At 36.8% G+C, this 17,524-nt stretch overlaps 1 protein-coding gene and 1 pseudogene across 1 annotated transcript in view; one reads left to right on the top strand and one right to left on the bottom strand.

Annotated features, from left to right (window-relative positions):
• FBXL17 (F-box and leucine rich repeat protein 17) overlaps positions 1-17,524 on the top strand; it is a 577,742-nt gene that overhangs the window by 260,504 nt on the left and 299,714 nt on the right. The gene's annotated exons all lie outside the window — the stretch shown is intronic.
• On the bottom strand, positions 4,342-5,786 carry LOC103122056 (small ubiquitin-related modifier 2-like; annotated as a pseudogene).

The following is a 17,524-nucleotide window of genomic DNA, read 5'->3' as shown; positions in this document are numbered from 1 at the left end:
CCAGTGGATTTATGTAGCCTTATTCTTTTGTAAAATGTATTGTTATATTAATACATGTCTATGATCAATTTGGATAGCTAAAAATACTTCCTTTCTCTTTTGTTAGCTCTTACCTTTGATTGCCACAAACACTCAGACTCTCTTAATGTGGTGGCCTATTTACTTAACATCATTTCTTTAATGCTAATAGACTAACCCTTAAAACATTTTATTATTTTAAGCTACTGGCATATAAAGAACACAATAAGTGTGGTGATAAAAATAGATGCATTTATTTATTCTATCATTCAGTTAGTAATTTAGTACCTCCCTTGTGCCTGGCATTGTCCAAGGCACTAAGGATATGTCAGTGAACCTTTTGGATCATACAATAAACTACTAAGTTTTTTTTTTTTCCTTTTTCTCCATGATATAGGAAATTCCTACTCACAGTTGCTAAAACCCAAATATTATTTCTGTACATAGAACTCTTCTTTATCTGTATTATACACTTAACATGAACCTTTTATTCTCTTCCATAAAATAGTGCAGAGGTCATTCTGAAATACCATCCTTTACAAAGGTGAGATTAAGTATAATGAAAATGAGGGTGCCACTCTCATGTAAATTTCCCTTCACTTAGCACCTAGTTTTTTGGTATTACAGGGAAGGGTAAACACATGTTAATTGTAAGCCCAACACCAATAGCACAAATGTACATATGTTTATCTACAGCAGCTTAATACTGAATACACAGTATGAAGAACTACTAATACCAGCTAGCTCAAGTAGTGTTCTGAAGCGACTCATCACATATCACTCCTTGCCAGTCACTTTCTGTGTTTTATGAAAGTCCTACACCAAGCAAATCTAGTCACAAATTATTATTAAATCTTGTTCTCCAGTATTATTTGAAAACACAAGAAAATGACCAGGAAGTGTTGTTGCTATTATAGTGTGTCAGAATTAATCTCACAATGAGTGGAATGTGCTGGCCTGTAATCTCATTACATAGAAACTTCTGCAAAATATCTGATTCATGTATATAACAAGTTACTATATGTCTAACCTTAAGATATTAGATGTAGTTACTTAATTTTCTGATAAAATTATGAATGCTTTACTTTCATTGATCCTTAAGGTACATATACTAGAGCATTCTTCAGTGAATTTAGAGAGATGGGAAATAAATTCTTTCTAAAGTTGAGGATTCTGATTTTCTCAGAGTTAACAATGGACCCTATTATGCTGCTTCCAACTGAGCAAGCTAGGAAGAACTTCACAGCTGGCTGGGCACCTGACATGCCCAAGGCAGGTACTCTGACCTGCTCATATAGCCCTGGTTCCTCCTGGGGAGAATAGCAGTTTCCATTCCCTGAAGTGCCTAATTTATTCCAGGCTATGAATAGAATAAGCTTGTTGATTTGGGACTAGTAGCATTCCCCTTGCACAACCTCAGGACATGATTATCCACACCAGGGTCAGGTGGGAACTTCCCAGCTGACCCTGTGCAGTCTACACTTGGGGTACTTAACAAGAGTGATATGAGACTATTGGAAAGGCTATTGGAATGTCATATTCACTCACAGGTATTTATGTTTTAATAAGTTACTGACAGCTTCTTTTGCTTTTATACAAGCTTCATTTTATAGTAACTTATTACAAAAAAATATAACTGAATGAATTGTTAATGAACAACATTAAAACACAAATCAAGAAAATTGTAATCCTTGGGTACTGATTTTTTTATTATTGTTATCTTTATCGGACACAGACAGCCAGAAATTGAAAGGAAGGGGGAGATAGAGAGAGAGAGAAAGAGAGAGAGAGAGAGAGACCTACAACCCTACTTCACCACTTTCCCCCAGCAGGTGGAAACTGAGGGCTTGAACCTGGGTCCTTCTGCACTGTAATGTGTACATTTAACTATGTGCATCACCACCCAGCCCCTGATTATTATGATGTTTTTAGAACAAGTGTTTACAGAGTATATAAATCACTAGGTCCTATCAGTGACAACTAAATTAAAATGATACAACAAAGCGCCTGCTTCAAATGAAAAAGCAAAACAAAACAACAACAAAGTGTTGTACCCAGTTGAATACAGGTTACCATGCTCAAGGATGCAAGTTTGAGCTTCTACTCCCCACCTTTGGGGAATGCTTCAGGTGTAGTGAAGTAGGTCTTGAGGTGTCCATCTTTCTCTTTTAGTCTCATATACCCTAATCCCCTATTAATTTCTCACTGTCCTATCAAATAAAATAGAAAGAAAAAAATGGCCACTGTGAGCAGTAGATTTATAATACCAGTACTGAGCCCCAGTGATAACACTGGTGGCAAAACAAAGCTAAAATTAAGTAAAATAAAACGAACTAGAAACACAGAGAAGTTGAGAAACAAGTAGAATGAAGCATATTACCAACTAAAAAGTTATATGTACTGTGTTCAAATCATACACCTGTTAATATTTAAGCTTAAAAAAAGCACAGAGAGGAGGTAAATAGGATAAGTTTCTTGTGAATAGGAAAATGTAATCTTGGCAGGGGTAGGTAGCATAAAGGGTATGCAAAAAGACTCTTATGCCTGAGGCTCCAAATTCTCAGGTTCAATTCCCTCACACCACCATAAGCCAGAGTTAAGCAGTGCTCTGGTAAAAAGAAAATATAATCTAAGTTTTACAGTGTTTAAATGGTGTCAAAAAAAAAAAAAAGAATGTTACTAGTAATTTTGGTTAAGTAAGGAAAATTGGTAGTTTGTTAGCTGGAACTGTTTTCCTTACTTGACCAAAAGTCATCTCATAGGTGATTTCTGCTTAGTGTTGCTCAATTAATGTTTGCTGAATTCTGTCAACTTTTGTTGTTGTTGGAGAAAACTGGAAAGAAACTGAATTCTTTGATGTAGTTAAGAGAACCAACTGAAAACTTCCAGGTCCACATAGCCTTTGGGTAAATTTGTGACCAGGAGAAAGCCTATTAGAGTAAAGATATAGTTAAACTTCTGTATCACTTGCTATTTAAAAGATGGAAGGGATTCTTCGTGATTTACTGATGGTGAAATCGAGCCAAAGTACTAGCATCTCCAGATTTGCCTATCCCAGGCTCATTAGAACCCTATAACTTAAATTGTGCTAAAAATGCTTTGTTAGAATAAACAGTAAGAGGCCAGGCAGTGGCACACCTGGTTGAGCACACTCACTACAGTGTCTGCACATGGACGTGGCTTCAAACCCCTGGCCCCCACATATAGGAACTTCATGAATGGTAAAACAAGGCTGCAGGTATGTGTGTCTCTTTCCTTCTCTGTCTTCCCTTCCCTCTCAATTTCTCTCTGTCTCTATTCAATAATGAATAATTTTTTTTCAACAAGAAGTTCACTGAAACAACAAGAAGACTTTAATAGAAAACTACAAGGGAGTCTGGCAGTAGCCAAGTGCAAGGACTGGCGTAAGGATCCCAGTTCAAGCCCCTGGCTCCCCATCTGCAGGGGAGTCGCTTCACAGGCGGTGAAGCAGGTTTGCAGGTATCTCTCTTTCTCTCCTCATCTCTCTTGATTTCTCTCTGTCCTATCCAATGACGGCAACAACAACAATAATAATAACTACAACAATAATAAAACAACAAGGGCAACAAATGGGGAAAAATGGTCTCCAGGAGCAGTGGATTCATGGTACAGGCACCAAGCCCCAGCAATAACCCTGGAGGCAAAAAAAAAAAAAAAGAGAAAGAGAGAAAGAGAAAACCAGGATTCTTTTCTTTTAGAGTAACTTACCCCTACTTAAACACAGATTACTCTACATGTAACAGCTACGTAAAAAAAAAGTCATAGGGGGAGTTGGGCGGTAGCGCAGTGGGTTAAGCGCAGGTGGCGCAAAGCGCAAGGACCTGCTCAAGGATCCTGGTTGGGGCCCCCCACCCCCAACCCCGGCTCCCCACCTGCAGAGGGGAGACACTTCACAGGCGGTGAAGCAGGTGTCTTTCTCTCCCCTCTCTGTCTTCCCCTCCTCTCTCAATTTCTCTCTGTCCTATCCAACAACAATGACATCAATAACTACAACAATAAAAACAACAACAAGGGCAACAAAAGGGAATAAATAAAAATAAAAAAGAAAGAAAATTTTTAAAAAGTTATAAAGTTGTCTTTGGTCTTACAATAATAAATGAAAAACATTAAGATTCCCCAATCAAACAAGGCATGCAAGAATTTTTATGTTGTTCTTTTTGTTAAACACTGAGAGCAAAGTAACTTACTGGAATATAAAGATAAGAACTGAATGAGCAGGCCACTAATACAGAAGGGAGAAAGGGGGCATTTTCACAGAACTAATATTTTTCCTCAACCTGTCTCCATTTGATGTCAATCAAAACATACCATTGGCTATTTAGTTTTTTAAAAAAAGAAAAGCAATATGCTTGTGCACATACACCAGTTACTTTATGTACAATAAAGGAATGGGGAAGGGGAAAATGAAAGGATAGAGAAAAACTATACTGTAGTACTCAGGATGTGGTGGAACCAAATTTTGGCTTTCTAATTGAGAATGTCTCCTTGGTCTGGAGGAACAGAGTTCTGGAGTAAAGTAGCAGGTTCCCTTTTTAGTAGACACCTCCTGTCTGCTCCTGGAGCACATCAATTCTATCTTCATCCTCCATTTCCAACTATGCAGGTGTATCTGTTTCATTGATCGGCTGCCCATCAAATCAAAATCTGATTTGCCTCATTAACAATCCCTGTCGTTCACAATAGGCTTTCATTAGTTTACGAAGTGGTGTATGCCTCTTAATATTTATTTATTTATTTGTTTTTAGTTATAAAAAGGAAGTGCTGACAAAACCATAGGATAAGAGGGGTACAACTCCACACATTTCCCACCACCAGAACTCCATATCCCATGCCCTTTCCTGATAGCTTTACTATTCTTTATCCCTCTGGGAGTATGGACCCAGGGTCATTATGGGGTGCAGAAGGTGGAAGGTCTGGTTTCTGTAATTTCTCCCCCGTTGAACATGGGCGTTCGGAGGTCGATCCATACTCCCAATCTGTCTCTCTCTTTCCGTACGGGGGCAGGGCTCTGGGAAAGTGGGGCTCCAGGACATTGCACCACCGAACCATCCTGACTCGCCACCTTCAGATTAATACCGTCTTTGTTCTCAGTTTTGACTCGTTCCTCGTTTTTCATAGGCCATGGTGAATGCTGGGGTCTCCTCACTTACCGTCTCACAAAAGAGGTACAAGGTCTGCACCAAATAAGCCAATGAATGAATATTTAAAAGAAATTAAAATAAAAAGTAGTAAACTTGGGTGGGGGAGATAGCATAATGGTTATGCAAATAGACTTTCATGCCTGAGGTTCCTAAATCCCAGGTTCAATCCCCCACACCACCATAAGCCAGAGCTGAGCAGTGCTCTGGTGTTTCTTTCTCTCTCTGTGTGTGTGTGTGTGTGTGTGTGTGTGTGTGTGTGTGTGTGTGTGTGTCTCTCTCTCTCTCTCAAAAATAAAATAAATTAAAAAATAAATTTTAAGTAGTAAACTTAGTGCTATGTGGTAGCAGGAATATTCCACCCGAAAACTTACCTCCCCCAGAGTCGTCTTTTTTTTACCTTCCTTTAGACATTTTCTTACTGCTTCTTGCTATCAGTCAAGTCCTTCTCCTGTCTCTCTATATAAATTACTTCATTGGGGGCTGGGTGGTGGTGCACCTGGTTCACTGCATGTTACAATGCACAAGGACCCAGGTTTGAGCCTCCAGTCCCCAGCTGCAGGAGGGAAGCTTTGTGAGTTGCTGAAGCAGGGCTGCAGGTGTTTCTCTATCTCTTTCACTCTATATCACCACTTTCCCTTTCAATCCCTGTCTCTAGCCAATAAATAAAGATTATTTTTAAAATTAATTAATTACTTCATTGCTTTTAGGTGGTTTGATACTCTATTGCTAAAGCCCTCTTAATTTTTGTTTCTTCAAAAAAAAAAAAGGTTCCTCTCATAAGCATCACTTGGTGCCCAGGAGGGGTTGGAAGCACAAGTTTACAGGCCCACAGGTTGGATCATCACTTAAATCACCTTCCACTATTTTTCAGGTGTGGAGGATGGAAATGGCAGCTTCCAAGACTGCAGGCCAGCTTGCTCACTTACACTGGCAAAGGAAAATATCAACAGAAGAAGTGAGGAGAAAGAGGGGAAGGAAAGAAAGTTAGTTGAGAGAACAGACAAGGATATGTACTCTTGCTAGTGTTTCTAAAGAGGATTACTATAAGGCAGGGAAGGAAGTAGTCAAATTACAAATATAGGATTTTAAAAGTTTATTTCAAGAGGAATAGACTCAATTTAGGTACTATAGTAGGTATTTTTAAAATACCTAAAAATAGTCCATGCTACTTCAGTCTTAGTAGGCAAAGCAGCTATGCAAAGCAAATAATTGCAGCAATATAAAATAAGTATCATTTGCATACATGAATGAAGTATGAGTTGGTACCTATAAGGAAGTACAAAAAAAAAGGAAGTCAGACGGTAGCGCAGCGGGTTAAGCGCACGTGACCTGAAGCGCAAGGACCGGCATAAGGATCCCAGTTCGAGCCCCGGCTCTCCACCTGCAAGGGAGTCGCTTCACAGGTAGTGAAGCAGGTCTGCAGGTGTCAATCTCTCTCTTCCCCATCTCTGTCCATTTCTCTCTGTCCTATCCAACAACAGTGACATCAGTAACAACAATAATAACAACAAGGGCAACAAAAGGGAATAAATATTTTTTTAAAAAAGCAGAAGAGGCTGCTTACAGGAAGTGATCTTTCTTCCTTTTCTTTTTCTTCCATTCTTTCTCTGTCTTTCTTCTTTCTTTCTTTCATTCTTTCTTTCTGTCTTCCTTTCTTTCTTAATTATCAGAGCACAGCTCAGTTCTTATTATGGTGCTGCTAGGGACTGAACCTGAGAGAGACCTTTGTTGCCTTAGGCATGAAAGGTTTTTTACATAATCATTAAGCTATCTCCTCAGACCCACACTTGAAATCTTGATGCATTCGAAAATTTTGGAAAGAAGATGTTAAGCTTATGAGTACTGCAGTTTATAAGTCAATCTATTCCCCAGCTACAAAAAAAAAAAAAAAAAGAAAAAAAAATACAATGACTTTTAGATAACTTTAACTTACACAAGTTTCTCTTACCACACTTTGAGATACTGGTAGGTATCCTTTTAAAAAAGGGGGGGATCTATAGTTTTTTTGTTTTATTTTGTTTTTTTAAATTTTTAAAAATATTTATTTTCCTGTTTGTTGCCCTTGTTTTTTTTTTGTTGTAGTTATTATTGTTGTTGTTATTGATGTCATCGTTGTTACATAGGACAGAAAGAAATGGAGAGAGGAGGGGAAGACATAGAGGGAAGGACACCTGCAGACCTGCTTCACCGCCTGTGAAGTGACTCCCCTGTAGGTGGGGAGCCGGGGCTCAAACCGGGATCCTTATGCTGGTCCTTGTGCTTTGTGCCACGTGCACTACTGCCTGAATCCCTGGGTCTATAGTTTTAAAAAGAAAGCTGAGAATAAATTACTAATCCATCTCAGGGATTTCTGATGAATTTAAGGTTTCTAGGATTTCTACAATAAGTAAATGTGGTTTTTCTTGAACACAAGGAATCGATTAACACGTTTTGGTATATTATAGAATTTCAGCCCCATAGAACGCAATTTGGGGAACACTGCATAAGAGAGTTGTAACTCCTTCAAGGACTTTTTTCTTTTGTTTCTTTTTTTTTAATTATTTTTTTATTTATAAAAAGGAAACATTGACTAAACCATAGGATAAGAGGGGTACAACTTCATACAGTTCCCACCACCAGAACTCTCTATCCCCTCCTTTCCCCTCCCCTGATAGCTTTCCTATTGTTTAACCCTCTGGGAGTATGGACCCAAGGTCATTGTGGGATGCAGAAGGTGGAAGGTCTGGCTTCTGTAATTGCTTTCCCACTAAACATGCTAAACATGGGTGTTGACAGGTCAATCCATACTCCCAGCCTGTCTTTCACTTTCCCTAGTGGGAAGGGCTCTGGGGAAGCAGAGCTCCAGGACACATTGGTGGGGTTGTCTGTCCAGGGAAGTCTGGTCAGCATCCTCCTAGCATCTGGAACCTGGTGGTTGAAAAGAGAGCTAACATACAAAGGCAAACAAATCGTTAACTAATCATGAACCTAAAGACTAGAATAGTGCAGATGAATAGTTGGGTGGGTGGGGGTCCATTTTGTAGATAGCTAGTAGGCATATTTTAGTTATATTCCAAGGGGCCTGTGGATATACTAGTGATTTGTTTGTTTATTTGTTTGTTTTCGCCTGAGCCTGAAATCTGATATGCAGGTGGATCCTAATTATTGTCTAGGAAGGCGATGTCATGGCTGGCAGAAGGACTAGAAAGCTGGGTCAGGGAAGAGAGTAGCTCCCTAAATGGAAAAGGGGTATAAATAGTGTTGATTGTAAACCCCATCGATTTGATGTGATGTGGGCCCATATTCAGCTTAGGAGCCTATGTGACTTTTTTTTTTTTTTTTTTTTAATAAATCAATTTATAAGCATAGCCAATTATTCCTTGGCTAATTTTGTTACTAAATATTTGATATTTTTGTTGTTATTGTTAAGTGGAACTTTTTTCCTGATTTTGCTTTCATATTGTTCATTGATAATGTACAGGTATAAAACCAATGTTGTTTTCACATTTTGCAACTTTGTTTAATGTAGTCAGTTAACAAGGTTGAATGGCTAAAGAAATATAAACCAGCAAAGTGTCAGATTTTCTAATGCATTAGATTCTCTTAAATGTTTCAAACCCTCTAGATATAAAACAAAAAATATATAATATTTATGAAAGTATTTTGAAAATCTTATTTGGATCCACGTCATTATTTCTCTGGATTTCTTCTCTTGGGCTGCTGGGGCCACTTACCTGACAAACTGCAGAAAAACTTCATCTCACCCTGGCTAAAGAAGTTAAAATACACTGGGAATATTAAATCTGGTGTTCATTTCATGAATGATACATTTATTTGAGTGAATTTTAGAGGAAGGATATACCTTTTTTTTTTTTCTCCTAATGTTATAATACGCCTCACTACCTTAACCTCTTTCATTATCTTTAACTGCCCAGTTCAAGTTGAGTTCTACTGCTCCATGGATTGTGATTAATTCCTTACTACCAAACTTGGTTCTCTACCTACTTTTTTTTTTTTCCTTCAGCAACACTTTTTTTTCCTTTTTTTTTTTATTTTTTAATTATTTATTTATTTATTTTTATTTAAGAAAGGATAAATTAACAAAACCATAGGGTAGGAGGGGTACAACTTCACACAATTCCCACCAACCAATCTCCATATCCCACCCCCTCCCCTGAGAGCTTTCCCATTCTCTAGCCCTCTGGGAGCATGGACCCAGGGTCTTTGTAGGTTGCAGAAGGTAGAAGTTCTGGCTTCTGTAATTGCTTCCCCGCTGAACATGGGCGTTGACTGGTCGGTCCATACTCCCAGTCTGCCTCTCTCTTTCCCTAGTAGGGTGGGTCTCTGGGGAAGTGGAGCTCCAGGACACATTGGTGGGGTCTTCAGTCCAGAGAAGCCTGGCCGGCTTCCTGATGGCATCTGGAATCTGGTGGCTGAAAAGGGAGTTAACATACAAAGCCAAACAAATTGTTGAGCAATCATGGACCCAAAGCTTGGATTAGTGGAGAGGAAGTGTTAGGGGGGTACTCACTGCAAACTCTAGTGTACTTCTGCTTTCAGGTATATATTTTGCAGTATTTTACTTTCTCCTACACTTCTAGAATCATTGTACTGTTGTCAGACCAAATGCCTTACTGCATTTAGATTATATGCTTCCTTGAGTCTAGGATTTCTCTTGTTACTTTCTGCCTTACCACATTTCTATAAGGAGATTTTGTTCACTGCCACCTACATTTCAAAAATTTTGTTATATCATTTCATCTTTTTTAAAGCAGTGACTTAGTGAGATTTCTAAACCAGTGTTTATATTTAGGTTAAAAACAAATAAACACTAGTCCTGGTAAGTGGTTAGCCTGTGTCCTGTTATTTAATTTCAATGTAGTTTGGAAAAAGTTCATCTTGATATCTGAACCTTGGTTTTCTCAGTGTTTAAGCTAGACATATCTACCTGTCAAAGGCAGGGGGCCAGATAAGAGGATGTCTTGGGGATTTCTTTCCCTTTCATCTCTGATAGCTCTTGTGCCTCTTACTCTTATGCCTTCTCATCTTGCTCAGTTGCTCATTATTAACATGATCTACATATGTCGGCCATTTCATAGAGCTACTCAGAGAAATTATACTTCCAGCTTTGATTTACTTGCAAAATTTGAATTGGGAGATTCACTTCCCACTTTCCTACCCTCAGCAGCTTGATCTTATCGTTGTCTACTACCTCTGAATATTCCTGTGCTGTCCTATTTGCCCTGTAGCCAACTCACCCTTCTTATAATGAAGTAAACATTTGGAATTTACATAGAAATGAGAGTTAAAAATCAGGACCATAAATAGAATTAAGGAGTAATAGTCATGTATATGATACTGAATTTAAAGAAACATATTCTTTATTTACTACATCCGAGTCAGTATACACATACACCAAATCTGGTTTTTAAAATCAGTCAATAAAGACCATATTTCCCCTAGGTATTTTGCTTTTGTTTTCTTCTAGTACATTTTTTTATTTTTAATTTTACCATGGGTACTTGGAGCAAACAAATCATTACTTGTTATTATAATTTGAAAATTTACTGATCTATAAATAAATTTATTGTTTATTTATTCTCTATATAAATTCACTGTTTATTTACTATAAATAAATTTACTGTTCTATAAATAAATGCCTGGGCATTTATTTCTTAATAACTGTTTTTTTTTTCTCATATGTCTTGAGTTTGACCAAATATTAGATGATTGATGCATTCATATAAAAATTACTTGGGAATTGTGGCACTGTATACACTTAAAAATGTGCATCATGTTGAAATGCCTTTGCTTTTTTTGGACTGCATTTCTACCTAAGATTAAAAGAACTCTGTTAATATTCTAGATAAGAAACAAAATCTTCAACATGTTTGTCATTTACCTTGGTTCTCTGGACTCAGGACATGACATTTTATCTAGCAGCTTGAGAGCAATATTAAAAAATGATGTAGCATCACAAGTCAATGATAAATATGTTCATCCAACGAATTTAAATGTGGTGAGTAGATGCAGCGGTGTGATTAGCATTCAGTGGCCTATGTCTAATTCTTTTTTCAGGCATTTAAAAACCAAGCAAGCTTGAAACATTTTGCAATGTGCCAAGCATTTGTGTGCTCCATTCAGTATCAGGGTAAAATTTTGCCCCTTTGAATGTCTTTTTTGATATACATAGTTTGAAAAACAAGTGTCCACAGATAAGAATATAAAAGTCACTTCGTATACTACACCATTTTAAACAAAGAATGTAGGGCTACTACACATACAGTTTTATTTATCATGATTGGCCATAAAATAATTTTCTTGCCTAATTTGTTTCAATCTGACATTTAGTGATGTGCCTAATTATCTTTCAATAACAATAACACTCAATTAATATAATGATGACTTATGCTTGATATCAGACTAAATTTACAATAATTTGAAAATCAGGTACAACAACTGAGAGAACTGAATGGAATGAATTTACTAACATTCTAACAAATCAGAAGTAAGAATCAGCAGATTATGAATTTTCACAGTAACCCATAAGCAATTATGAAGTTCTTAAAGTTAGGGTATGTAAAACTTGTATATGGTATATTAATAAATTTGCATATAAACTAATTTAGAAGTGTTTATTGTAGACAGTGATGATAATATACAACTTTCATATTCAGCATTGAACTGTAATCTATATAGTAATCAGTATAAGTAGATTTCTATGACTGGAGTAGCTAAATGATTTTTGTTTAAATTACCCATAGAATTAATAATTATAACATTATTCCACATGCAGAAATCCTAAAAGTAGAGAAGTATATATTTAAAGTTATGTCTTAAATAATAGGTTAGTAACCGAAATATATAGAGTTCCCAACCTCAGGGAAAAACACAAAAAGAAACAAACAAACAAACAAAACCATCACCCAATAGTGGTTGGAGGATATAGACAGAATATTTACCAAAGAGATCCAAAGGGTCGATAGACATAGGAAAAAATACTCAGAGTCACTAATTAACAGAGAAATGCAATTAAAAACAATGAGATACCACTTCTCTCCTGTGAGAATGTCATGCATCTGAAAGGATAATAATAACACATGTTGGAGAGGTTTGTAGGGGTAAAGGAACCCTCCTGAATTGCTGGTTCAGTCCGTGAGAACAGTTTTGAGAACTCTCAGAAGGCTGGAAATGGGCCTACCTTGTGATCTTGCAATTCCTTTCCTGAGGGATATATCCTAAGAAAGCAAACACATCTATCCAAAGAGGTTTATGAAAACTTATATTCACAGTGGCACAATTTGTAATAGTCCGAACCTAGAAGCAACCTAGGTATACAAATGACAGATGAGCAACTAAGAAAGTTTTGGTATATGTACACAATGGGATACTTCTCAGCTATTAAGAATGATGAATTTACCTTTTTTTTTTTTAATTTTCTCTTGGACGGGGCTTGTTAAGTGAGATAAGCCAGAATGAGAATAAAGAATAAGGGATGGCTTCGCTCCTGGACAAAATTTAAACAAAACAGCAGCAAGGGAAAACAAAATTTGGACTGAGTTTGTTGTATTGCACCAAAGCAGAACTCTAGAGATGGAGGGGAGGGAGGAGCTTGTTGGGGTGGGCTTTAGGATCCTGAAACATGATGATGGAAAAGGGACCTAGGTTGAAAGTGGGTGTGTTTTACATATACCTATCAAGCTGAGATAAGAAGTCTTACCCATGTGTCAATAACTGTACTGTAAACCATTAGTCCCCTCCCCCCAATAAAAATAAAATAAAGCAAAGTGGTGTCTCTTAATACCGTTTTACTATTTTTTTTTTAGAAAAGTTCCTTCTCTAAAGAGTAGCTCAAACAGCCACATTCCTGGGATTGATATTCCAAGTGCAATGTTTAACAGTTATTTTAAGGTGGAAGTCCATAGTGTGTAGAAAGATTCTGAGAAAAGACTTCCCAAGTTCATAATAAAGTGAATTTCATTTTAGGCATTTCTAGAATGAATCATTTTCATGTGTGTAGTACCTGATGGTAAGGGAACATTGCTCAGAGACTCATCAGTATTTGATGGAATCATGGTGTCTGCTTCAGCAGTTGTCCTGTCTCTGAGAAAGACATTTCAGAAGTAATCCCCCCCCATTCCCACTGTCAATAATTCTCACTGTTCTAGAATGATCCAGCTATAACCCCGTTATTTTCTTCCATACATGTTAATTTAAAAGCAACATTTAAGAATTTTTACAATACATGGTTTTATAGTCTGTGCAGTCGTTATTGACTTTGTTCTGTATTACAGATAAAAGCTTTAGTTTTTTTCTTATTGCTATGACTATTTAACTATTTGTTAAATTTTTGACTACATTATCAATAGTAAACTGACCTATGTTTAAGACCAGGGTTAGGGCAATATTTTTCCTATTATAAAGTTTATAACACATTTATATTTGATACTAATAAATGTTAGATCACACTAACTGATAAACTGATAAAATATTTGCTTATTTTCCCCTTTCCCATTTTTCCATATAAACTTCCTGATTCAACTGCATCCTTCTAGAGGGCAGATATTCTCTGATATTCATCATTGTTAATCCAGTGTCTTACTCAACAACCTGTAATTGAGTAAGTAAATAAATCTGATATTGGAAATGAATAGTGAAAATATTTCAGGGTTTTTTTGTTTGTTTGTTTGTTTTTTTACCTCCAGGGTTATTGCTGGGGCTCGCTACCAGCCCTAGGAATCCACAGTTCTTGGTAGTCATTTTTTTTTTTCTACTTTATTTTTTATTTGACAGGACAGAAATAAATTGAGAGTGGAGGAAGAGATAGGGATAAAGAAAGATACCTGCCAAGCTGCTTCACCACTTGTGAAGTTTCCCCCTGCAGGTAGGGAGCAGGGGCTGGAACCCAGTTCCTTGCCCAGGTCCTTCTGCAGAGTACTATGTGCCCTATACAGGGTGTGCTGCCACCTCACCGCCAATATTTCAGTATTTTTAAAACCAAACTATTTCTTTTTAAAACCAAAACTCATGCTCCCCAACCAATGTACACATGTATATGCCCATCCTAGGACTAATGTAGCATCTATCTATATCTTTTCTTCCCCTTCCTCCTCTTTCTCTCTTCTTAAAGGATCCAGTAGCTTAAAAGTACTGAGAAATCTTTAAGAGTAAGATATTGAGGGGGGACTAGGTAGTAGTGCAGTGGGTTAAGCGCACATAGTGGAAAGTGCAATGACTAGAAGGATCCCGGTTTGAGCCCCGGCTCCCCACCTATGGTGTGTGTGTGTGTGTGGGGTCACTTCACAAGCTGTGAAGCAGGTCTGCAGGTGTCTATCTCTCCCCCTCTCTGTCTTCCCGCCTCTCTCCATTTCTCTCTGTCCTACCCAACAATGACAACATCAATAGCAATAACTACAGCAACAATGAAAAACAAGGGCAACACAAAGGGAAAATAAATAAATATTAAAAATTTGAACTTTTTAAATCTTAATTTAACTAATGCAATCTTTTGGCTATTTCAGAGTCCAAAATTAGAAGATTAGAATATTGGGGTTTTGTTGTTTGTTTGTTTTTATTTTATTTTTTTTAGTAGGTCTGACTTAGAAAGGAATAAAAGGCAGGACCATAGGAAGAACGGGTAGATAGATAGATAGATAGATACAGACAGACAGACAGACAGACAGTTATAGAAATGATAGTCAATCCATATCTGTGATCTTGAAAGAACTAATGAATGCAGTTTCTAATGGAGGGAATGGGGATACAGAGCTCGTGGTGGGAAAGGTCTGGAATTGTACCTCTGTTGCATTATAATTTTTTAAATCAGTAATAAAATTTTTTAAAAAGAATCTTACTCAGTTCATGATATTCTATAGGGCCTAGCATAGACTCTAACATGAGTCACCTAGTAAGATCTCTGTGAACGCTGCTCCCCAATGTTTGGCACTAAGTAATCAGTCCACTTGGTAAACATTCATTGAGAGCTCTATATGAGATAGGATTTTATTAGTCACTGGAATTCAGAAATGAATAAAAGTTAATCAAGTACAAGTCTAAACACTGAAAGATTATATGAATGGAGAAGACTTTCTGAGAGATTGGAAGATTTTAAAAGCCCTTGGTGTATGCATAAAGGATACTGTAAGTAGTGTATAAGCGTGTTCTGTTCAGAAATATGTTAACATTAGTCTTTCCTGTAGGAAAAAAACATTTAAATAAATGTACAGTAAGATTTATGATGATAGGTGTTTAAGGAAAATGTCTAACAGTTTCACTTACGGTATTCATTGCCATGAATAATTTTATTGACAATTTTATATTCTTTCGATACATCACTGGATTCTTAGTTATATAGATCTGCTTTATTTCTAATTGTCATATCAAACAGTTGAAAAGTATCAATTCAATCAAGCCTTCATTTTGAAGTACATCTCCTTGCCCCATCCCCCTCCCTCTTTTTTTTTTTTTTTTTTGCTTATTCTTGTTCATATTTTGAAAAGCAGTGTCTGCAGATAGTTATTTATATGTATGAATTCACTGGTTCATTCTAGTGCGAAATAGGTCATTCTGGAACAGTGAGAAATGTGATTGCTGAATTTCAAGCAGTTTTTGCTGCTCTGGTGGATCTGTAGGAAAAGAAAAGGGGTCAGGCCAGCACTTGTTGAAGATTTCTTGTTGCCATTGTCCTAGTGAAATAGACTTGATGCTAGTAAATGCATCAAGTGTACTGGTGAGAGGGAGAAGATGGCTTAGATCTCAGATTTAATAACTAGTAAGAGAATTTATTTGAATCACTGATTAGATCAAGGAAACACACAGATGCATTCTGATTAATATGTGTGGGACTTTTTTCTCCCTAAAAATTTTTAGGTAAGCAAATAGCAGTATGATGTCTTTTTTTTTTTTAAACACAAATCTTAATTAAAAAATTAAAACATTCTAGTGTAAAAAAGAAAGAAGAATAGACTATACTGGGATTAATATGGTGATTTTCATTAAAAATAGAAAATTGTTGAACCAAGGAGAAAGCTAAACATTAGACTATTGGACTTGTATACTTGAGACCTCAGAGGCTCCAGGATCAGGCTGTGTAATGCTTTGGTCTCTCTCACATGAAAATAAATAAATTGTTAAATAAATGGCAAGTTTTTAAACATGAAAATAAGGGTGCTTTAAGAAGTATTTTATGGTGTTTAACACTTGAAAATTTTGAGCATGTAATACCTTCTTCTGGGTAGAAATCGGGACTCTAAATAGCAAACAGTAAACTGTAATTTTAATTTACAAACTTGATAAAGACCCTATTAATTAAAATCAAATTCCTGTAATCAAGTGGCAGTTTTGTTTAGAATATATGCATTAATCTATTCATTTCTTTTTCTTTCTTGAATGGTGTAGCTTTGATGTATTTTACTTTTATTAATAGTTAAAAATCAGAAATTATATATTTGTAAATATCTACTTTAGCCCATTTTCATTGTTAATTTAAATAAAGAACTTTCCTTGGAAGAATTTGTTTCAAATTAAACTCAAAGAGAAGGTCTTATAAGAGATTAATTCAAAATTATGCTGCAATCTTGAAAACTGTTTTTCCCATAGCCATTTTGAGCTAGTGAGTGAGAAGGATAGCTGACAGAGCATGGAAGTTTTGCTGGGGGAGTCTGGTGGTAGCACAGCGGGTTAAGCGCAAGTGCTGCAAAGCGCAAGGACATGCTGGTCCGGGTCCCCGGCTCCCCACCTTCAGGGAAGTCACTTCACAGGCAGTGAAGCAGGTCTGCAGTTGTCTGTCTTTCTCTCCCCCTCTCTGTCTTCTCCTCCTCTCTTCATTTCTCTCTGTCCTATCTAACAACAACAACATCAATAACAACAATAAAGCAACAAGGGCAACAAAAGGAAATAGATAAATATTTTTAAAAAAAAGAATTAAAAAAAAAAGTATTGCTGGACTGGCCAAGGTGAGTTGGGGTATCCTATACTATCCAGGAGTTGTGGGAAAAATAACTATATTGCACTGTTTATAAGCTAAGATAATAATTGCTTTGTTGATATGCAATTTAGAAGAGAATAAACACATTTGACTATGTCACATGACCTTAAGAGAAAAATCTTCAACATAAATACTAGAGCTCACGTGGAGTGGTTCCAGCCAGCGGGAGGGATAAGCCTCCAACCCTCCCTCACCAGCTCTAGTGGCTGCGTGAATTAGAAAGAGGCATCAGGGAACATTCTGGTATGAACATTCGTTTATTTGGAGAAGGGTACAGGCCTTTATACTGAGTTAAACAAAGGACATTTTTCACATACGTCAGAAATTACAGGTTTCTTAAAGGTCAGCTTGCCCATATGGTAGGGGGTTTGTATGATAA

Source organism: Erinaceus europaeus, chromosome 11 (genome assembly GCF_950295315.1).
Source record: "Erinaceus europaeus chromosome 11, mEriEur2.1, whole genome shotgun sequence".
Lineage (NCBI taxonomy): Eukaryota > Metazoa > Chordata > Mammalia > Eulipotyphla > Erinaceidae > Erinaceus > Erinaceus europaeus.
This window is presented reverse-complemented; position numbering and strand designations above follow the sequence as displayed.